This window comes from Rhea americana, unplaced genomic scaffold, assembly GCF_003343005.1.
Source record: "Rhea americana isolate MKP2758 unplaced genomic scaffold, rheAme1 scaffold_112, whole genome shotgun sequence".
In the NCBI taxonomy this organism is placed as follows: Eukaryota; Metazoa; Chordata; class Aves; order Rheiformes; family Rheidae; genus Rhea; species Rhea americana.
Window position 1 is genome coordinate 2,724,144 of NW_028185173.1, and position 24,874 is coordinate 2,749,017.

The 24,874-nt window shown below is 37.3% G+C and overlaps 1 long non-coding RNA gene across 2 annotated transcripts in view; it reads right to left on the bottom strand.

Moving 5' to 3' along the window:
- Positions 1 to 463: 463 nt before the first annotated feature.
- Positions 464 to 24,874, bottom strand: part of LOC146600887 (uncharacterized) — a 36,326-nt gene continuing 11,915 nt past the window's right edge. The window contains exons 2-3 of one of the 2 annotated variants that reach the window (XR_014897158.1): positions 19,160 to 19,262; positions 464 to 891 (exon numbers count right to left, since the gene is read on the bottom strand). This is a non-coding gene — a long non-coding RNA (uncharacterized LOC146600887). Of the gene's footprint in view, positions 892 to 12,947; positions 13,228 to 19,159; positions 19,263 to 24,874 lie in introns of those variants that run through there. The other variant, XR_014897156.1, reaches the window with a different exon arrangement.

Genomic DNA, 24,874 nt, shown 5'->3' on the forward strand with positions numbered 1-24,874 from the left:
TTTTTTTTCTGCATGATTTTCCAACCTGGACAATCCCTGGATCCATTTACTTCACAGTTTCATAAATTGTTGCACTGACACAGCTTGAGGGATGGCATGCAGGTGGTAATGCGGCTAGGGGTTATGGATGGAGGACACTGTCAGATTGCCCAGGATTTGCTTRAGCCAAGCTGTCACTGTAAGAAATGTCTATACTCTTAGACACTGCTTCTTCCTCCTTTCCACAACTCAGGAACCAGGAGTGACATTTTGCAGATTGAATCTCTTGCTGCCAACCAAACAGGGTGACACCTCTCTCCTCCTTCCCCTGCCCCACTGATTTCAGTACCCTGGAGATGGTTTAGCTCACTAATCCATCAGAAAACTACAGAGCAAAAAAAGAATGACAGATTTGTATTAGGTCAGGGCAGGCAGCATGTGAAACCTCACCCTGAGTGTCTAGTTCTGACACACTTGCAATGTCTGTTGATTAATGCAGGTATTTTTATTTAAAAAATAAAAAAGCAGAATTTCTCCCTTGACATTCCTACTTCCATGTAGTCTCTGAGGTTTTTATACAGGCCCCTCATCTTTCTCCATCTAGTTTGATGTGTGAGCTTTAAATGTATGTGGTTGATGAGATGGGACACAGCCAGGGAACAAGCTCATTGTCACCCAGTGCCAGCTCCTTGTCATTATGCAGTTTCACTGGGATGCCACCGGCACAATCCTCTTTCCTCTTTCACTAGGGAGGAGGTGCACAGCTGACGCCCAGACTGCCTCTGTCAGAAGAAACAGCCTTCCTCTCCCTTCCTCCAGCGCTGAAGGAATTCAGCATTCTGCTCATGCTCAGAAAGTGCTGTCAGAGTCAATGGAAACAGCTCTGGTGGGTTCACAGGTCATACAAAAAGTCTGAAAAACAAACAAAAAAAAAGCAGAAATGAGTGAGCAGCATGCTGTACATTTCAGTCTAGGTGAGTTAGGTCAGGAATTCTGCAGGTGACCTGGACAAGTGTGTGAGTTAGCTTACTCCACTAAGAGATGGCATTGCAATGCTAAATTCAAATTTGCACACAGTATGCTAGCAAGTATATCAACCTGTAAAGGCCAGTTGGGGGCATGGATTTTTTTTTTTTTTTTTTTTTTTTTCAGTTTTTTAACTGATTTTAAATGATGTGGGGGGCTTTGGCACTTGCAGAAAACCAGAAGTTTGAGAGCTATGAAAATATTTCCTTTTCTTGAAAGACAAACCTGCACTGAGGTGAGGGAAAGTCTTTTAATCTGGATCTGGGGAGTTGCTCTGTGATGATCTCAGCAGAGCCCAAGGCTGTTCCATTTTAGTTAGCAGGCATGTTGAGTCAGATGTCTTACCTGTTTCTAAAATGTTACCTGCCCTTGTGTAACCTCTAATTATACATTTCAGTGAGAGTCTTCATAAACTGCATTGCAGCTGGCTCTGTTTATGCATTGTAAGTTTTTAAATGGTTCAGGAACTCCGATGCACATGCCTTTTTCTTTTGTGTTTATCAGCCTTTTGTCCTTCTGAACTTTCTCTCTTACTGGATGAATTCTTAAAAAAAAAAAAAAAAAAAAAGGTTTCAATCTGTGGGGTACTTCAGCAGTACTTCAGCTTGGAAAAACACTTACTGGTGTTTTTACTAAAACTTACTAGTGTATGAGGAAGCATTTAAGAATCCAAGTTATAAAAGAAATTAGAAATATGCAAGTGATTACAGCAGAGTAAAACCGTGCATCAGTAAAACCATAACAGTAAGAGGAAGCAGTCCACCTCCTTGAAATGGACTGCCCCCTTTCCTGACCCTTTCCCTGGAAGCCAGATATCATTCTGCTCCTTTACTTCCACCTCACCTTGCAACATTGTCACCCAGTTAGGCAATAGTGCAATGCAAGAGCACTGGGGTTTGATGCAAGATTTCTGCTGCCAAGTTCAAAAGGACAAAGGTTTGCAGGGCTTCCCCACCTAACATTTTCCCACTCACGGCCACAGGGATCTTTGAAAATGAATACGCTCATTATTCCAGTTATATACATTTTTAAAAAAATGATTCTGCTTGGAGAACAGCAGGTCTGACGTCAGGATACCTGATGCATTCCCAGGTACACGTACTATACTCACAAATCCCTACGTGCCTGCCACTTTTTGCTCTTCCTTTAATGCTTCCCTCAGTAATAGCATGGAAACCCAGGTAAACCGCACCGCACCCACTCTGCTGGAAGGTGGCACCCCAGCAGCCTTGACACTACGGCAGCAATTCGGAGGCTTGGGGTAATGTTTCGAAGGCCAGCCAAGCTCTTGTGCACCCCTTCTAGTAACTCCAGTGAAAGCAAAACAAGTTCAAAGTGTTCAGTTCACTCTCTAGAAAAAACAGATACTGCGGACTATTAAATGAGCAGGCTATTAATTGAGGATTACCAAGGGAGATATTTAAATTCAAATACATATATGCTTATTGACTTGTGAGTGTATGTGTGTTTACGTACAMACACACAYATATATATACACACAAAATTTTCCCTTTCACACAACAAACAAAAGACTGAGACAAAAAGTCTGTGACTACTCAAAGACAGTGGTTGGCAAAYGCACAAAAGGGAAAATTAGAAGCATTCATTTTCCCAGTCTCCTGTCCTGCAGGCACCTRTACAGGGTGGAGTATTAATCTACAGTGTTTGAAAAATTCAAAATAAAGGCCTAGAGAAAGGTTATTGACTGGAGGAAAAAAGAAAAAAAAAATTGTTGAAAGAAAAAACTCCTTTGGACAGGAATGAAAGAGTAATAATGAGAAATACAGAGATCAGTGTCTAAGGTTAGGCAGAAACTAGAATAAGACTAGTATAATAAATTACATATAGATATAATGTGGCTTGAAAGCAAAGCCATTTCTCTCTCTTTAAAGGAGAGAGAAAACAGCGTTTTTGTACCATTATTTCCAATGTTAAGGCGTTACCCACCTTCCCCTGCCTGCCACACACCTCAGAGTTTTCAAATACATCTGATAAACAAAGCACCTCTACAGCTAAATTGTGGCAAACAAGATGTACCAAAAATGTAATCAATTCTGCTCTACATGGACCTTGTCAGAAAATGAGAGCYCTAGTTCATGCATACACACATCTCCCAAAACAACAACAACAACAAMAAAAAATCACAGATTTGGGAGCTCAGTTTGAATCTCAACTTCGCAAACATACTGTGAAAAAGGAGCCATCCAGCAGCTCAGAGACACGCTCAGGATGAGGGAGACAACTTCAAATTTCCAGTCYGGACTACAAATCCTGATGCACCAGCTGGTCATACTCTCTCCTTTGGGTCAGAGCTTTTCTAAGATCACCTACTCTTTTCTTCCTCCCTCCCACCATAAATTCCAAAGAAAATTTTGTCAGATTTTATAATTTTCAAATAAATACTTGGGGTTGACAAATYGACATGTGTCAATAACAGCATAAACTTTAACCAGAGAATTTCCAACAAGCTCTTTCTCTTATGATTAAAAGAGGGAGATTTTAAGAGAATGAAAAAACAGTTAATAGTTAAACTTATATTAGTCTAGTTAATTACACATTTTCCCTTTGAAAATGTCACCTTTGGGGCATACCGGGGCATACTTTTCTTTTACTTCGTTACTGGTTTTCTCACTTGTCTAGACATTTCTGTGTCTCCAGTTGTCTTGTATTTGCCCTTTTCAACTTTCATTAGTGTTCTTGCTTCCCCTTTCCTTCTTTACCCTTCTCACTATCCCCACCATATTTTTTTCTTTTCACAGTGCATGTTCCTTGTTTGTTTACTGTATTTTCTTCCCTTCCTCATTTCTACATTTCTCTCCTATTTGTTTCCCTCGTTAATTCCAAWTTGAAGAACAATTGCCTATCGCCCATTAACCCTTGAGGAGGTGCAGCAGTTTTATTGGGGAGTAAGCGGCTTCTTATTTCTTACATTTTCAATAAAGTAGCAGAAGAAATGAAAACACGAATAGCTTAACATCCAGCTGATATACACAGTTAGCCCATGTCTTTGATTACTGGGTTAATTTTTTTTCCCCTCTTGTTTCATGAATCTTTTTGGTGATTGACCTTCATTTTCTGATTAGAAAGTGCTGCTTAAATTGTTATATTTTAAGGTCAACCCATAAAGAAGTATGCTTTAGAAATGTTTCATTTACCTTTTATGGCAGCTTTGTTTCACTTTTAATTAAAGTACTGAAGGGGAAATCAAAATGAGTTGTCACAAGGATACTATACAGGGCAATCAGCATTTTCAAAYGTGGGCAGGCAATTTTGGCAGCCAAATCCACACTGATACCTGTTGCCTGGTCTGAAGGTGTCTTAATGCCCTATATCTTCAGGTAATACAGAAGCCACAGACACAGAGATACAGATATACTTCTGGCTGAACAGGACACAACTGCACAGCTGCCGCAGAGATGGGAGCTGGCTGGGCTGACTCTCAACACAGAAGTGCTGAGGACAGCAGTACATAAATATCCAAAGTACTGCAATGAATGAGCTTTATTCTTCCCAATAGATTTGCAATTTCTGCATCACCCTTAAAAGTAAGATCTCAACAAGTTTTTCTGATATTTGAAAAGCTAGGCTTGCCATTTCCAGAGCCTTGGACAAGAAATGTTTTATGTGTTCTGATCTGATGCCTGACCAAAAAGGAGGAACCAGCTCTTTTCTTTGCCTTAGGTTAATGGCATGATACTCAAGGTGAGAAACTGCATTTAACCGAGCAATTGTTGGAGAAGCCAAGTATTATCTGGCCCTCAATATAGTAGGCTTTGGCATGCAAAGTATGGGACATTTCTTGTCCTGGAGTCTAAATTGTTGTTAAAAATGTAAAAAGAYGGAAGGAAAACTTTAGCTTAGTTGCTACTTACCTTCATATAATAGGGTTGTCTAAACCTAGCAGAAATGCATCGTGTTTCCAACTACTTTAGATTGCTCCTCCACTGCTGCTCCAGAAATGAACTAGTCCTAGAACATCGACCTTTTGTGTGTTAGTGGGAGCTCCACAGCACCAGAGCAGGATCACACCATCCCTTCACAATGAAGATGGTCTTTGTCAATGTACCTCTGACTTGCTACTCACTCCTTGCCCCTTGCTTTTGCTTCGCTGTTGAAAGGAACACTTTCTTGTAGTGCAGCAAGTGAAGAGTCTAGAATTAACACTGTTAAATTTTGTACTAACAGGATTTTGATTTCTATTATAATAGCAGTTAGAAACAAAGCATAACAGATCAAGCATGGTATGGAAAAGATGTGTGTTCTTGGCACTACTTGCTGTATAAAACAGGTTGTCTCTACAAATGTTTGGTAGCTTCACAACTGCTGCTAAATTTCACCGCATTGTTCCATTTCCTTCTCTTACAGCTGTAATGGTTTGTACATATAAACTTGTATAGTGGAGCTGTTGCATACTTTGCCTTCATATTGGGAAGATTTAAGGCAGAAAACATTTATTTGCAGGGCCCATACGTGCAATAAATTATGATGGATCCAGTTATTTATGGAAAGGTAAATATTATTGCTCAATCAAAGCTGTAGAAGAAAAGAAAATCACTTTTTTTTCCCAGGAGAATTTTCTTCCCAATACATCACAGACTATAGATATTATTTGGAATATCGTTGTTTAAATAAGAGCACCAAAACTAAACACCTTATTCAAACAGACAAAGGGAATTTCCTATGTGATTCAGGCTTGACACTTTAAAACATGAACATTTCAGAGTTCAGATTGTACACTCTACTAGTTCTATTTATAATTTGAATCTTTGCTCCATTTTGTAGTTAATAAGTATGCTGCACAATACAGACTTCTTTTTCATGAAAATGATCTTCCACTGCAAGATAAACACAGAATCAGCAAAGTCTATTTATCGATTTCTATGATGATGACAGATTACAAATAATGATAGATTTTTAACAATCTGTCAGCAAGCACATGAAACTGTGGTTATAAGACAGTAAGTGCAAGAAGCTGCTGCTCGCTTATCGCAATAACATATATATTGTAACATATATCGCAATAACAGATATATTGTAGCTTCACTTTTGTCGCGGACAAACAGTTCTGAAGGTGTTCATTTTTTATAAGGATATTCTTCCATTCTCTGTAAGAGCTCAGATTAGAATTCAGAGAACTACTTTGTTTTCTTTAATTTGTGAGTAACATATCTTAAGGAATTGAGCAGAATTTTTTTCCCTAAAATTGAATAATTATCAAAAATATTAATTTCTAAGGAAGTTTAGTTGAGATTATGATGAGATTAGGCTGAAACACTGCAGCAAGAAAAAGGTAGAAAAGGGTGGACTGATTTATTTATTTAAAATATTGAAATGCCACAGAGTTCTTGGTTCTATTACAAATAAAAACAGTAAAATTTTTTATTTTATTTTGAGAAATAAAACAGAGACATATTGCAGTATCTTTTTTATTCTTTAGAATGAAAAAATAACAACAGCTGCAATAAATGCAGACAACAGTGAAGACTTCTCTAAGCCATGAAAAACTGCACCAGCTGCCTCCTTATTTGAATTTTGTGTGTGGTTTGCACGCTATCCTTAAAATACCAGGCAGTAGTCCAACATATACCACACTGGAGCTGATTTACCTACTGAGTTATTTGGCTTATGCTGTTTCCACAAAGCATCCCTGAAACAAAAGATACATTTCTTCACACTACACTAAGAAACTGTTCATAGAGGGCATCAGTCTCTGAAACACTGTAAAACACAGTACAAGCCTCTACAGGTCTCAGCACCACACGCAAAGCGGTGGAGGAGGAGAGGGAGAACAAATACAGGTAAGTGACATTATTTTCACTATGATCTCTTGCCTTCCCATGCTCGCTGTCAACCACCCAGCACTCTGCAATGTGACCCCCGTCCTTAACAAAGGATAATATTGGAGAATAACAGGGAAGTTAATGTCTTCTTTTTGGTACACTCCGGGTAAATATAGCAAGGATGCAAACATAAAGGCAATCAATGGCTAATGTGTAGCTTTGATAAAAACAGTTTCTACAAACTGTCTTTTGCCCTGGTACAACTTATCTCAGCTTAGAACAGAGAGAAAGTCTTCCCCTGGTAAACTGCAGATTACAGCTACTTTATCTATTCACCATGAAGGATATAAGATGGTACAATTCACATGGTCGTGGCTTAAATACGGCAACTCCAAACGTGGTCTAACATGACCTTCCAGTATATTTTTGGTGGCAATTTGTTGTTTTATATTTCAGGAAATAATCATCTTGATGCAAGAGCTGATCGACAGCACATAGTCTATCTGTTTTCTCACTTGAGTGCTCTGTAAGAGGGACATTGGAAGTCTCAGCTATTGTTTGATCATGGCCAGGCGGCACAGAAGACTTAGTCACATTAAGTCCATTAAAACTAATGCAGCTAATGGATTAACATTAAAGTTGATGAAGTGGCCTGTACTGATTTAGAAAGCTCCATCAGTAACAAATCAGCTGTCATCCTCTTAGGGCATATGTAACCTTTACAGATCTGTGCTGTGTCTCAGATACTTGAGCTGTTCTCCAGCAAAGGGGCCTACTTCTCACTACAGCTGCTAAATGTTGAATTTGAAKAGTAAATACAGTTTTTGGAGGCTTTAATTAAAGAGATCTCTGAAGTGTGAGAATGCACTTGAAACCTAACAAGCAAGATTCTCCTCTTCTCACCTATGGCAATCACTTCACAGCATGGGTGCTAATGAAGGCAGCAAGAGTAGGAGGTACACTGATAAACCAATGTTAACCAAGGGAAGAAAGAGAGAAAATTTTCTTTCAAACCAGATTTGCCTGCAGATGACCATGAAGTTAGAAACCGAGGGTTCCTACGGCCATTTTGGTATGACCCAAAGATGCTCACTGAGTCAATACCCTCCTTACTAGTGCTCTTGTCAACCCTTCCTGCTATATTGAGATTAATTTCAGTTTGTTCAGCTACAATGGTTTGGCCAAAGAAAAACCCTAAGGMGCCAAACACATCAGGGGGCTTGTCTGAGTACACAGACCTCATTAGCAAAGGAAACCACACAAATCCCTCTGAGTCAGGCCTTTTCAGTTTAGTTTAAGCTGGACTTTTATTCCAAACCACTTCACACGTTAGAAACTGTGATGTGTATCTCCTTGCTTCATTCCAAGACTGACACAACAGAACTGCCTAAAATGAAGCAGAATCTTTGAGTTCTGGTCTGTACTAACTCACCATCTGCACTGCAGCCTAAAAGAGACACTTGTGAGAAATGCACACACACAYAAACACACACAGACATTTAACACCTCTGCAGTCCATGGTSGTTACAAAACGATTGGACTGAAATTTCTGCTTTATAACTACCCAGCCATTGCAACATCCACAGGGAAAGGAGAAGTTGCCATTGTCTAGCTCAGAGAGAGTACATCTGAGGGCATTCCTTTCAACCATCATCTGGACAACAGCTCTAAAGGAAAAGATATCCTGATTTCCTGAAAGAAAAGATATCAGACTTAGAAGACAACAATCCTGGTTGACAGTGTGTGTGTGTGTCACTGACTTGTTATTCTAGTCAGTCACATAGCAATCTTGGTCTGTGTCACTGTTTTATGAGAAGCTGGGATTATCCCTTAACTGTGTCATATTAGAGACCTCTGTAGAACTGCACACATTCAGAAGCACATGTACTTAAACTTGGCATAGTGAAGCTCTTCAAAGCTGCAGTTTAACAGCATGTTGATTAAGGACCATGCTATTTAAATAATATCGTATTTTTTGAGGTACATGCCCTACTAACAAGAAACAGTGTGAACATCATCTCTTCATCACATGTATGGAGCAAATAACTGCAGAAGTGAAGGATCAAGAGTTCTCATTAGCATCTCAAAGGAAGAGAGGTTTTTCTTTCTTTCTCTCTCTTCTCTCTTTTTTTTTTTTTTTTTTTTTTTTTTTCCAGAACAGATAGTTTGGGAACCTGAAGATCATCTCTTTCTCTCTTCTCTCTCTTTTTTTTTTTTTTTTTTTTTTTTTCCAGAACAGATAGTTTGGGAACCTGAAGATCAGTCCAGAAAATCTACGCTCACAGTTTGTGAGCTCAAATACAAATGATATACCTATGCCTACCACTGGTATGTCCACTTCTTTGAAGTGGTCTTTATTAGCAGATGTCTCTGGTAAACTCCGTGGGAAGAACAGACAGAAGAGTAAGGCCCAGCCTGCATGATAATAAAATACCAACATAAAATCTTCAGCATTTTTCCTCTATATGGGAACAGTTAATCCTGTGAATTAATAGTTCTRTAAAAGGTCTTGAGTAATCAAACAACTAAACAAATTGTATTCAATGGTGGGCATCGTTAGTGTTAGTAATTCAGAGGGGAAAAAGCACTAACAAAACAGCAAAAAAACAAACTGCAAGCTCTAGCAATATTTAATTAACATCCATATTGCATATGTTCAGCTCTGCATTTATTCATTCTCATATATAATGAGCTAAAGAATTATCATTTATTCCATATTTCAAATGTAAAACACTCTGCTTATACCAAGACAAGATATAATGTACAATATATATAAACAAACAGAAATGGTAAATCTCTTTTCAGAGATCATCCATATAGTACAGCTATTCTCTCTGGTTCTTTTTCATGGTATACTCTTTAGAAGAAAATTTATAGACAAACTCATGTCACTCATTTCTTGATGAATATCTTCATATTCGTCAGTGATAGTTATATTATACTACTAAATATTTAATCAGTAGCTTACAAAACTTAGGTCAATACTAACACTATTTCAATGGCTAACAATTTTCCATAACATGTTTTATGCAGACAAGTGGGAATTACATTCGTATTTCATATGCATCTCCTTTTTTTTCCATTTTCAGCCGCTCTGTGAGTATAACATCAGACAAAACTGGGCATACTATTGTAGACCATTGACTATCTTTACATCTGTACTTACTGAGATAATGTTCAAATGCCAGCTGTTTTGTATTCCTTTGTTTTTTATTTGTAAAGACAGAGACAGAATTGTAATAAAAACTCAGGAAGCTTAGTTCACAAAGTGCATTTATCAACATCATTAACCTGTGATGGAAAGTTGAGCTGATTAAGCTTTTTTGCCAGAAATTGCAAAATTCATTCTCTGTAACTGAAGGTTTTCTCAGGAGAGCAACCTTTTTCAGTAGAAAACGTGCTGCTAGCAGTTTTCAGAGTGTCTCTCCCTTAACCTACTTTCCTCATGAAAATAATGTAAAGATGTCAGTTTTATTCTGGTGATGAAATAGGAAACTGTAATCACAAAATACTTTGTAGAATCAGAAACTAGAACCCAGCTCCTCTGATTCTTTTTGATTGGAGAAAAATCAAAACATAAGGCTCTGAAAATATTTTTTAAAATAATGAACCATTTGATATACAAAGAATAAATGCATCTTGTCACTTGGCCTGAAGGTCACTAGATTCAAACTCTAAAGGGAGAGAATAGCACATGCAGGGTCTGGGAGAACTAAACACGAATCTTCTAGGTTTATTCCTATGTAGAGAACAGAGAATCTCAGTTGCCATGGTGTAGGCAATTACACCAGGCATATAAGATGAAATGTAGACTTTATAAAGTAGATCCCAAACCATACAGGACCATGAAGAATTTCAGCAATGTCTTTAACTGCATTCATGAATGAGCAAGAATCCCACAGAGATTTTTCAGCAGTGTGGTTTTATACTAGTAATGGGGTACTCTGTTAAATCAATCAGCTATTCTAGCACTTTGAAGCTTTTAAAATATATTTTAGAAGTACCACCACAGCTGTCAATCCTAGTGTGCCCAAATAAACGTTGCATAGAAAACCAGTCAGCTACAGGAAGGGAAAAGTAGTATGGACCACTTGCTGGTGGTATCTGGGAATTCATAAGTTGTACCACACTAACTGCTGATATAGGTATAGAATAGACAATAACCTAAATGAGAGGATTTTCCTTTTGAAAATTGCCTGTAATGGATGTACTAGCAACTGTACAGCCCCTAAATATCTTCAGAAGTACTTTAAACAAGGAATCAGCTCTGAGGGATTTAATCTGAAGAACAGTGCTGACTATTATCTGAAGTCGGGGATCTTTATACGCTTAAGTAGCATCACTAATATGCTGATCAAATCCTCACTGAACAACATCAGCTTAGTTTCTATCATTGGATTTGAACCTAGAGGGATAACACATGTACAGAAACCTAGAAAGGTATTCCTGAAATTTCTTCTGGGGAACAAAATGCTCTCATGTATTCAGCTCTTTAAGTTGTTTTCTGCACTTATTCAATTAAAATCTAGTAAATGGAATTAAGAAAATGCAGGTAGGACACATAGTGCATTTCTTTCCTCCTCCTGAGCCGTTATTTTGATGGAAGCACTCCTACTAGCATGGAGCCCCCTAATACAAAAACACTGCAGCTTCTCAGTATTAAAACTGTAAGATTCTCATATGATTCATCACWTCTGTGATTCAACAAATAATATTCCTATCTTAGAATTTACTGCATACTTTATTTCTGTCTCTCTCTCTCTCTCTCACACACACATATTTGCAGCTTTATAAATACATGTATTTATGCATATGTTTATTTAGGATAGACAGATACCTCATATATCAGAGCTAGAAATAACTGTGTTTTCCAGAAAATCCAAAAAATTCAGAAAAGCTAGAGGTATATTTACCAGGGCTGTTGCAAGCAGCTATAGACATGTTCTTCTGATGCTCCATGCTGGCCAGACATCAGCCAATGCTGTTCAGGAGCTGTTAGCCCAGTCTTGCAATCAAAATAACAGCCCCTGCTGACAGGCTGCTAACCCCCGGGAACCAGGCTTAGCACCTCCGGCATATCAGAGCATTCTCGTAAATACAAGGCTTTTAGGCTGGAGTCAATCCATTTCTACCCACCCTGGCCTTGTGCACATATTATCAAGCAATAGGTTACAAAGTTATTGAAGGCAACAAGTTCCAGTAAAATGTTGTGCTGTCTCCTACTAGCTTTAGGTATATATTTAGTAAAATCTCATTGCACTGGATGGTGAAAATATGAGATTACACCGAGGAATACTATGAAATGTTTGTCCAACTGCAAAGAATATAGCTTTTCATAATTATATGTAACAACAGCTACATCAAGTACAGCCAACTAAAATATATCCTAAGATTCACAGCCACACTTAAAAAGAAAAGTTTTAGAAAAGAAACAGCTGTAAATTCTATATGAATTGAATCCTCATAGGGTAGAGATTTGTTAGCTTGGATTTCCTACTCACCAACAGAGCACGGAAAATGAATAATATTAATATACATTTCCCTCACTACTTTGCCAAAATATTTTCTTCTGTGCTAGAGAAACATCTCCATGAGATCAAAAAAGAAAAAAGAAAAGAAAGAAAGAAAGAAAGAAAGAAAGAAAGAAAGAAAGAAAAAGAAAAGAAAAGCCATGTGATCTCCTGGCTGTTCATTTGAGGCTTAAAAGAACAAAGCTAACAAAAAACTGATTAGGCTATCAGATTTCATTTTCATACCTTGTTTTCCTTATTTTCCCTCTCACTCCCATTTCGTGCCAGCTGATCAGGCACTTACTGAATCCCAGGCCAAACTCGGACAAACCTGATTTCATACAAATTTTGAGCAATGTTTCCATTTACAGTCTAAGGCAATGACTCCATGCTACACTGCTGTAAGGATGTCTGGATATGTAAGAAGAAAGATATGAGGAAGTGCTTGTGGCCTCTGGGCTACTTTCTAGGGGGAAATGCTATAATTTAAATTAGTGTTTATGCTCCTTCTAGCTTCAAAGAATATAGGTTTTGCGCTTGGGAATCCGGGTAGATGAAGCCATTTGAGTAAAATAATACCCTTGTAAGAAAATTCAGAGTACCCTAGCAAAACAGGAGACTACAGATTTTGGTCAAAGTTGCTTTAAATTACCTTGGTAAACTTTTAATCTTAAAGCAATCCAGCTTCCCGTCTTGAGTCCAGTATTGGTTACAGCAATTAGAACACAGTGGCTGAACGACTGCCGGGTCCTTTYGAAGGTCGCAGCGCTGTCCCTTTTGAGGTCAGTGTACATACTCGAGGAACAGAAACAGAAATACAAATAAACCTACAGTGTACGGGACTTTCAGGCTTATAGAAAAGCATATCCATAGTAGAGGACCAAAAACAGTTTTCACTCATCAGACCATTAGCAATTTTAACTTTTGATGCTTCTAATAAGTATCATCTCCAGCCCAAGTTTCCAATGAGTTCCTGATATATTTTATATTTTCAGGCTTTTTAAAAGACCATTTCAGACGCTTAGGCCTAGCTTGAGAATTCTGTGTTTTCATTTTGAATTCTGCAATCTATATAGAAATCCCCAAATCTTTCAAACATAGCACAGCCATGGAAGCTATTTGAAGATCCTTTTAAAGGTATATACGTTAAAGGTCTCTGCAGATAGAGCAGTTTCGTCCCAGACACGGTACTGCAAGTGGAACTGTACTGTTTTAAGCAGTACTGACAGTAATAGCTTCACATCCTGCAATCTAGACAGTGCTAGTACATTAAATACCTGGTTATTTCTACAAGGTCAAGCATCCTCACTAAGTAACCATCAAGTTAAGAAGTGCCTTTCATGGTAGATGGTGAGTTGTCCTGATTTTCCCTACATTTGACCACAATAATCTTCATTTCTAACTCAGAACGACACTCAGTTATATTCTGAGCTGTCTTTYACTTCCAGTGCAATAAAGAATTATTTAGGGAAAAAACTTCCATGTTTGTTAAGAGCAACGACTCTTTAAAGGTTAGCATGGGAATAACAGCTGAGGTGTTCCATGCTCGAAGAAAAAAAGCAATTATGCATAATTAGTTTGATGAGTAATGCTTACCTAGATTAATGGTGCTGTCTAAAGTTCAGCTCACTCAATCTGTCCCAATTTGTGTGGCAATTACTTGTRCTGTGGACTGACAGCACTGGGTCTTGACCTTTATAATTCAGGGCAATACTACAAYGGCTCCCCAGATTATTGTCTTCTCAATGGTTTCTTGGAGTAATAAGCAGATATGGGTAATGAAAACATTATTAAATACACACAATTTCATGAACATTAAGGCATTTTGGAAACATAAACAGAAGATGGGCCTGATTCACCAAAGTCCAGCATCTTGTTGTTGCTATAAGAAACAAAGCAGTATTTCAGAAGCACTCTAAGGTGTCTGAAGATCTAGATGTAAATTGGAGCTGCAGGATGCCAGCACTTCTGAAAGGGCATCAGATGTTTAAGATGTGTCTGAGAGACAAGCTGTGGCCTATCTTTTCTAAAAAGTCCTATCTCAACTGATTTCTTTTTTTATATTGGTATTTTATAACTTTTTTAAATTACTTTTTTTTAAAAAAAAAGTATTTTTTTTAAAAAAAGTGAACATGCTCTCTCATTTTGTTCTTTTGTTTCGGATTCTGAAATTATTCAAATAAAGTTTCTGTCACATCTTCACAAGAAAATGAACCTTACTGCTTTTACAGATATTTCAAAATCATTTTCAAGAGTTTCTCATCCACAGAGAAAGGAAAAATTCTTCAAACCTACAACAAACTAAAATAAATATTYGGACTTCTGAGCAAGAAGAGGGGATGCTAAGGTTACAAAATATTTTTTATTTAACTTATAAATGGCTGTACTGAACTTCCCCTTTGCTGGCAAAGTCCCATGTAGGATAAATACATGACAGGCGTGGTCATGCTTCTCCACACTTTACTYAATACTGAAGCTCCATTAAGCCATCAGTATTGCTAGGTATTTAATGGTCTGAAGCAGTTCATTAGTTACCTTTAGAAAATAGGTACTATTTTATCAGTCTCACTTTGAATGAATAATGCCTTTTGGGGGAGTGGATCTACTAAAATCAGTGAGACRACTTATAGTCCAGTAATGGTCTTGTTCCGCAAGACCATGATTAGCAGAATTTTGCATATCCAAAACTGAGGATAATTCACAGAATTAAATGGATTTTTCTTTTGGAAGACAGACATCTTTAGATATGCTCTTACTTTTATTTCCATCTTCCTGCCAAGATAGAGCACCAGAAACCTCCACAGTATGCCAGCTCTTGTGTGACTTGTAGCCAACTTTCAACAAAAAAGTTTGGATAGTTCACCTAAGCTGCTGATAGGCAGCCAAACATTTGGCTGCTTATTTGAACAATAATGTATAATATCTTTTGAGATTCCCTTCAATTTATTTTGACTAATAGAAAGCAGAAAGGGATGAAGTTATTTAATCTCCTTCTGCCAATAAAGAAGTTTGTCAGTGTGCTTGGCTTTCATCCAAATATAGCATCCCAAAGTACTCCATTAAAAATATAGTGTATTTGCTTTGTATCTCTAGTGTTTTCATTAAAATTATGAAGTCAAAGGTTAGTTGAGGTGCTTGCCTATAACATTAGTGATAAAATGAAAGCCAGGAGAGGAATCCAGCCTGATCTGAGAGAGTGCATCTTACACCTAATACTGTTTTTTGGAGCAGAGGCTGAGAACCTGCAGTTTTTACAGTAAAGGTATTTATTGAGGCATTAATGAAAATAAACCTATTAGAGAGATGATTGGTTTCTCAGGCATGTCATTGAAACATATGGGAAAATTCACAAGGAAACAAAATTGTCCCTTTAGTCATCAGATGTGAAAAATAAAGCATTCTGAGAGATAACGAAACAAAGCATCCACACTGGTATCAACACGATGTCATTTGCATACTCTGAAATACTGTATTTATGTATTTCAGGGTTTTTTGGGGCGTTTTTTCTTTTTTCTTAAGCGAAGGTCCTTGCCAAAGTACTTTTCAGGATAACGGAACTCTCCTTGCTTTTCCATTTATTAAAGGATACAAGCTAATGGCTGCAGGAATAATCAGTCACTAGTGCTGTAATTCAATTTGAGTATGATYTAAAGACATCTCAGTGTACACATGTTTCTCTCAAAGTTTGGGATATTATCAAAACCCTTTGGCCAAATTACAACTTTGTTGCTAACCCGTCTTCWTCTATTACTGCATGGAACCACATATTGTAACAACTGGATTGCTATACACTCACATTTTTACTCAGATTAGCAGCTATACAAGCCATGACTTTGATGATTTAAGAAGTCTTTGAGCACCATCAAACAAAGGTTATGTCTTCACTGCAGTCCAAAGTGTGAGTGGAGCTACAGGAGAGGCAGTTTAGTCTGACTGGTACCAGCAGTCTGCACGGAAACCCAGGCTGCAGACCTCACCATCACTTYGCTGTCAGCTGTATTCACAACCAGGGTCATGGAAGCCCTAGGCAGTACATATCAATGCTTTTGCTGCTGTAAATATGCTTCTAATTTAAAGGAAGTTCAAATACAGAAGTCTGGGGGGGTAGGTACCTTATGAAATTTAACATCTAGCCACCACTGAAAYGTAGCATTTGTACTCCCTCTTCCTATTTTCTTTCCCCTTCATAGTTGTATTCCCACCACTTACTTATTGGCACACCAGACAATCTTTAAGAACAAAGATTGCTTCATATCTTTGCTAAAAACTTAGAAAACCACTCAGATTAAAAAAAAAAAAAAAAAAAAAAGTTTTCTGCTCTTTTGCTGAGTGAAAGCTGCTCAGAAGCAACTGGCAGTCATAGGAGAAGCAAAGTGATGCGATCAACAGGGTTGAGAATTGAGGAGTGGAGAGAGGCAGGACCATTATTTAAAGGAAAAATCTTTGGGAAAAAAAAGGCTATGAAAATCTYAAGTTAAAATATTTTTCTTTATATTTTTTACTGAGAAAGTAGAGGCGTGTGCATTTTACRGTATTATTTCAAGTAAAGTATAGTCAAGATAAATGTGTTTGTAACAATTAAAATCAGTATAATGCCATCCTTGGAGTTTTCACTTCTTATTTGTAACCTGTCTGAGTCTGTCACAACAGCCATGATCCTTACCTGGGCAGAATTTCATAYGAACCTTGGATATTTATGATTTGGAATGGAAAACATAAAAAACTCAGTGACTCCTAAGATTCTGACTACAAATCCAGGAGAACTGAAGTATTCAAAACACTTTCAAATTCATTTAATCCAAGTATCAACAAATGTGGTAAAGCCAAGATTAAAACCTAATTGTATATCTTGCATGCAAATGCAGCAGTAGGTCCTTCAGAGGGAAAGGAAAAGGTCTAATATGCAGCTGCTTGCATTTAACATCCCTGCACAATTTAACATCTCTCMTTAATATTTTCTCTGTTTTCCTGAGTCTAAGATGTTTGACTGACTGATTGAGTCTGAATTTAGGTTTTACACTGCTAAATAATACATTTTTCAAATATTGCCAAACAGGCAAAATGCTGTTTTCATTTCACTAACTACCAGTGGGCTGAGAATCTTCCTTCCCTTGGTATTTTCTTCTAGTTTTTTAAAGTTTTTGGTTATATTTCAAACTCACAATATTGAAAAGAGGAAAACAACACCCAAYATTTTTCTGAACTTCAAGTTCACGTTTTGAAAAGACTATTCTTTTATTTGAAGTTTGTTCCCTATAAAGTAAAAACTAAATTGCCTATATATCACCTATCTCTATTCTTTCAACTCTATACTCCATACGCTTCCATTCACAGCCTGAAGCAGTGACTATAAAAAGCAGAAGATAAGTCCTAATAGAATGCTCCTTCTTTCCAGATTGGATATAACCAGATGTAAACTACTTTCTCTACCTTTTGAAAAAAAAAAAAGTTTAAATATCTGAAATAAAATAAAGTAGGAACAAGCATTTCACTTTAATAAGTCAGTGTACTCCACTCAGAAAATCAGATAGATCACTGTGTGCTAACCCAAAATGAAACATATGATATATAATGATGAGTCATTTATTATTGGGACTGGATCAATCAACTGGAATAAAATATTTTGTCTAATGAAAATGAGTTTCKTTCTGTGCTTAGGCAAATGTGCAAGGGATTCTAGCAATGACAAAAAACATCTAGGTCTGAACAAGAAACAGGGCAAATGGTAAGTCAAAATTCCATATAAAATATATTTATTTGCTCTCTGAAGGACAATAAGGTGGCAAAATAGATTTGAAAACTACRGTTAGTCAGAACTAGAGCAAAGAAGAAAATAAAGCAAACTCAGTAGTATTGCTAAGATTTTTTCCTTCASCGGTTAAGGCAAAAAAGATGTGAATTCTCAAGAGAAGGAGGTCAGAAGGTGGAAATACTTAGGTAGGTAATGGAAAGGAAGCCTATTGCTTTTTTCTGAAGGAGATGCTGCAAAAGGAGCCTAAAACAATTATAYCTATTTCAACACAAGTGCTAAGGGAAATAGGAATGGTTGGACCTAATTAATACAGTAAAACAAGCATATAATTAATCTTATATCTAAAAGATTAATAAAAAACTATCTATTTAGATGTCTGCACAAAAAACTTGGTTTTACATTACAACTAATTTTTACTGCAATTTCTGCATAAATATATTACAATAATGTATTACATTTAATTATTTTGACTGGTTATGACCTATCAACATCATAAAGATAAAACTTTCTACCTCTTCAAATGATTCTTTTTATTGCTTTATGTATATATCTTTCAAGGTTGTATTCTAATGAAAATCTGAAACTTCACTTTTGTGTTCTGATTTGGACGAAAGATGACATCTTCTGAAGACTAGAAATCTCAGTTTACAACCTATTTTTTCATGGAAGCAACCTGAGAAACAGAAAATTAGTTTATGAAACACAAAATATTTGTCATTCCTTTGAAACCTTTTGGCCTGAAATATTTGAAAGAATATCTTTTTCACTTCTATGTTCCTTCTGAGTCAGACCAGAAATTACAATGCTAAGAAAGACCATTTCTAAGTATTTTTAACCAAATCCTGCATACTCAGAGACAGTTAAAACTTTTAGGTAAACAAACTGCATGATGCTTATCTAAACTGAACCCAAGCTTTTGAAATACATTTTTCCATGAGACTGAATCATTGTACTACACCAAGCTAAACATTTTACAATACTCTGCATTGACCCAACATACTACTTAAGAATGTGATAGTGAGTTCATTTCCAATGTGATTTTCAGGATATTGACACAGATATTTCAGCAAGACTCACTTGYCCTCATTCTTACATAAGGCTGAGCTTCCTACCATCTGGATGATGCGTCATGACCGCTGAGGATTTTCTGCATTAGGTTTTCATCCCAGAATAAATGAGTCTACGAAGCTGTACAACATCAAGGACCTCGCCAGGCTGGAGGAAAAGGAACGTGAATTACAGAGCTCTAAGGAAAACACTCTTGAATGTTTTTAAATGTGTTGAATACTTCATTATTGTTATACAATATATGTATTCTCACAAGAAAGAGTTGACTCCAAAGAAGAATAAAGCCAACAACACACATAWGTCACAGAGTTATAACACATTTGTTATCTGCTCTCATATATGCAGGCAGCACAGACTCCAAACATCAACTTCTCTAGCACATGAGAGAAGTCAGTACACAAAAGGTGAAAAATCCTCCAGATCAGTAGCATTAGGGATGTCCAAAGAAAGAACTACAGAGAAAACAAAAGATGRTTTTTAAAAGATTCAGCTGTCACCTTTCTTCAGCAGAACTAGAGCTACTAGAGCWTTGTCATCATCTACATTACATCTGTGAAGGGATCTCCAGGCACAAGACTGAAGCATTYGTTCAGGGTAGTCCTACAGGAGCATTCTGTCTGTCTGTCTGTCTTCCTAACCCCCTTGGTACTACCTGAAATATTCAGACTGAGAAAAGGGCTTTTGCAAGACTTTTACTACCAAGACTTCTTCCAGCTTCAAGGCTTTAGACTAGGTCTTTGTGGAATCCAACTCTATCRATCAACAGGGAGATGAAAAACAGCATGATCATAGATCCTGTAATGAAAGACAGCTCTCCATTGARCTGTATCATGACGATAAAGCTTTTATGAAAACAAAACACCGATACTCACGTATTTAACCCACAATGGTATGATAACAATTTAGTGGTCACATGCTATAGCCTGAAACATTATTAACTAYCTTAACTTCTAGCAACTGTAAACTATTCCTACCATTGTTCCCACAGAAATGATTTGATTATGAATATTAAAAATAAAGTTAATATTAAGTTAGAAAAAGAAAATAAAGGTACTTTAAAACTAGGGAGCAAAAGTTGCTTGTTCTTCTCCACTGCCTTTTACTAAACTTATTTTCGTGGTCTGTAGTTACCAACTTCAGAGCTTTAGATAAATACATTTCCAATCATGGGTAGCAGTATTTTTTAGAGTTTTAACAAAGTTTTGTGTTCTAGTCATGTATCACAGAGCTGGAAAATGATAGCACTGAAAAGATTTCAGCTAGCCCCACAGAAGTGAAATTTTGGTCATTTTCATTATAAAAACATACTTTCCCTAAATTAAGTGGATTCCTTTTTCTTATCATGGAGCTTTTTTTTTTCATTTCTAGTTTTTCTGCTACTAAAAGTGTAATTTTCTATAAACACAAAAAGCCAAAATCAGGATTCCATAGCTGTTACAGCCAAAGAAAATGCAATATTGATAAAATCCTATTTGTTTATAAAATCTAAAAAAAAAAAAAAAAAAATCCATGCTGGTGGAAAGTAAATTCATTCTTTGTTCCCACATTCCCACATCCTTAAGCCAGTTGCACCCAAAAGCTTTCTTACTCAAGTGCATGCTGCCTATACTTGGAGTAACTGCATAATATTTATTTTGCCAGCTTCCCTCAACTTTCTGCAATTTCTTTTTGTGTCTAGGATGATATAGCTCCAATCTTTTTATTGCCCTAAACCTCATCTTCATTGCAGTATACCTCAGATAACTCTGCAACRCTGTTTAGCTTATTTTCAAGTCTTGCAGAATGCCTGTGATGTTGGTAATGGCAGTTACTTTTTCGTCTATTTRGTTCTGTTAAAGAAATTTAGCAATTTCTTACAATTATTTTAAATGAGGGACARCTGTATGATACTGAATTTTATCTGACGTAGAAATGACTCTTCTCTCAATTTGTGTATTTAGCTGGACTATTYACATGGCATTTCTGAATACCTTCACATCTCCAACCTCTCACAGTTTATCACTACTGCAAGTTTTGTTTTTGAGTCTCCTCTCAKTCTCCTGGATTCTTCTTAAAAGATATCTGGGGAAAACTTGAACTTGGCTGGACCACTAGCAACAGATAACACGGACACTTGACACGAAACTGAAACATGAAACTGAAATGAAGGGTGAGAGGGAGAGGTATTGGATAGATCAATGGATAGAGACCATCTACACCGTAGACTCATTCTGCTGAGGATCCCTGCTTCATTTTGCACAAAAGTCAGGATCTCAAGAGGCAAATCATTGCAGCTGAGCAGTGGTTCAAGTTCCCACCACTTTATTTCTAGGGAGTTGACCTTAGCCAAGCCACTTCTTTGCACTCATGATGCCATGAGAACAGCATAAAACATTCTGCAACTCTGGCCAGTCTGATCCTCCTAGAAAACATCTGGCTGYGTCAGTACCTCAGTATACTGGTACCAGCGGCTGAATACTCTCAACATCTGAAATCCTTCTCTCCTGGTGAAGTGTATTTTCTTAGGTGATTCTCTAATGCTCTTGGGACATGGTGAGTCCACAGGTCAGCCTAAACTTAAAAGACTGTTTTTCCCCCAACTTGACATATCTATTGACAAAGTCATTTGACTTTCCGTAGACTCTCGAGTCATAGTGAGGTAGTGCCAGCAATTCTGCAGGTAAAAAACATGCCTTCTTCCTATAGCTGAGCCAGCCCCATCCAGTCGTGACACAGTGGTGTTAGTTCAACAGGGAGCCAGCTAAATGCCTCAGCTTATTTTGCTGTGAGGTGGGATGGAACACAGGATAGGCAGCCACATCATAATCTAAGCTGTCCTACCTTCTTCACTCTCTTTAAATGCAATGATAGGGCCCAATCTAAAAATATTTCTCATATTTAGGTCAATACTGCATATGTTATTTCTCAGTGGATATCCAACCAACTACTCTTCAAACAGTTGTTTTAAATGTTTCTTTTTACAGCCTTACATCTCCAAAATTTTTCTATTTTAGCAGAGCTTTTCCTCATTTTTTTTTTTCTTTCTGGTAAAGCTGTGAACTTTTCTAAATTTCATTTGTCTTATTCAAATTACTTTGCGTTTCTTCAGAAACACTTTACAGAAAATCTTACGGGGTCCATTGCATTTCTGGGGTCCAGAAATAAAGACTTCTGGAGTAAAGGTTAGGTTTTCTGGTAGTGGATATCCCAGACACAAGGTGATAACAGTGATCACTTTTAGCTTTGTTGATCATGTGCCAGGGAACACTTGTCATGCTTCCTGCTGCCTTCCTCTTCAGGTCTATACCAAGCCCTGCATGTGCATTCTTATTACTGCTGTTCTCCAGGTCACCAAAAGGACTAGAGCATACTGGTTCTCACCCCTTCGATTTTCCTCTATCAAGCAAATTCAGCTCCTAGATTCGATCTGATTACTTCCATCTTCCCACTGTAGATGCCCACAGACTGTACTAGTTTACTCCGCTCTAAAGACACTCATAAAACCTGCTGAAGTACCTTGGATTCACAACTGATTCACTTGCAGCCAGATACAGGAAAAGCATATCCAGTTAACATTTGTTATTGATACAGCCTCTGACCCCTTACTGGATAAGCTTTGGACCACGGAGTGAAAAGGCCTCTAGCTATCAACATCAATTGCTGATCTCTGTTTTGGGCAAAGACCCACAAAGATCCCTTTGTGATCACAAGAGATATAGCTGTACACAGGCTCTTCCTCTTCTAACAAGACAGACTTTTAATATTATTGATGCATTTTCTGCATGCATCTACTTTGTGCCTGCAAGCACCACGCAGACACTCACCTCTTACCCTAAACATCATTGCAGCCTCCAAGATGTGTGCATTTTTAAGATCACGACTGCCTTAGAATCATCTTTTTAATTTTATCTGGTATAATCTTTGGTATACTGTTTGGAGCTAACTATTAATATAATCTAGCCAGAGGAATGTTGAAAGACAGAAGAAGGCAAGAAAAAAATAAAAAGACTGTTTAAATGAGCAGAGAGTAATTCTCCTTCTGAATACACACTAAAAAGATCATTTAATTGTCTATGTTCAAAACTGCATATAATTTTCCTGTGAGCAGTCTTTAATTGCATGTTTAAATGAAAATCAAGACGTATCGCAGGCAAAAAAAAAAAAAAAAGTGAAAGTTACTACAAAGAAATGTGAAACTACAGTTGAGAGTCTCAATATTTTACGTTTTCATTAGGATCCCAGCTCCTAGACAGATGAGATTATATGAAAAGCTTGGTGTTCATTCTTCAGAAATACACACCTAGTTCTTGTGGTTGCAAAGMAAAGATTAAGGAGGAAAACTACTAAAGGCTCAAAAACTATAAGGCAAATAAATAAGAACTTCAAAATCTAAGCTATGGTTATCCTTGTATAGAAGACTATGTAGAATACAGAAAGCCTGACAGCACTAACTGCAYGCAAGGCTGCCTCACAGAACAAAATGAAAGAAAAATCTCACTGAATTAATGGGAAGTCTCCTTTGTGCCTTTAACCTTACCAACCACAGCACTTATTTTAAGAACTTACTTATAGAATGTATTTCTACACATGATAAAATGCACAGTGAAATGATAATGTGGTGATCATTGAAACGTTTAGCCCTGTGATCTCTGCCACCACAGTAACACACCGACACRGAACTGCACTTGCACAGAGCCCTACCAAAACTCTCATAGATCTACATGGGTCTCCAGTACATTCTGGCTGCAGAATAAGCATACATTGAGAAGAAATGCATTGCCTAAATAAAGATTTARTTGAAATATTCTCACATGGAGAGATGGCAGTGGATCTCTCTGTGATTTCCCATCTTCTGACATGACAGCTTTTTTTTCATGTATGGTTTTGTGCCTTCAGAAATGTTYGTGTTATCAGGCTTTGCCATTTTTTAATCCTCTGACATTTAAGATACAAACATTTGTGCTGTTTAAGGACTGCCTGGAATGTTGCTAGTACTGCACTGATCAGCACAAGCAATGCTACATCCTGACCTGACCAGCAGCACTGAAAGGGCATGRACCAAATTCTCACAGGGAAATATAATAAGCTGGAACGCAGGCCCCTTGGAGACATTTTGCTGTCTTGTAACCATATTTATTCTTAATGATTTCACCTCCAAAGGAGTCATGTTTTCTTATTTATTGGATTAATCATAATAAAAATAAACCTAATAAATCTACTGGGCCAGTTCTTTGGGATTAGGTAAATGATCCCTATTGGTAATCTGGACAGAATCTACTTTATTTCTACCATTTCCATATTATGTTTCTCCTCTCAAATTAGATTTACTTTGAATTTTTAAGAAAGCTTGATTCTAGCTGGTTTTCTTATTGCTATTATATCCAAGTCAATGATGTTATATCATATGGTCTCCTAGAACCAGATAACTCCAGACTCTTTTTTTTTCCTTTAATTTCTCTTTCTCTCTCTCACAGTTATTCCTCCTCAGAACAGACATCCTGGATGCTWATCAGCTGGCCAGCCTTGCAAGGACTGTACATCCCAACTACCTGTTTGAATTAGGCTCAGTGTCAGGCTATACATTAGAACCCTTCCCATGCTTCACTGCATGTGTGCATTTCATCTGCAGCTTTTAGCTGCTTGCACCAGGACCTCTTTTTACTGATATTTGACTTGAATCMAGAAAAGACAGCCTTAACAAGATAACAGATTATAATGCTTGCCTCAGGGTACACAGTCACAAGTGATAGTGTCCTGTCTTTAATGCCCAACATTTGGGA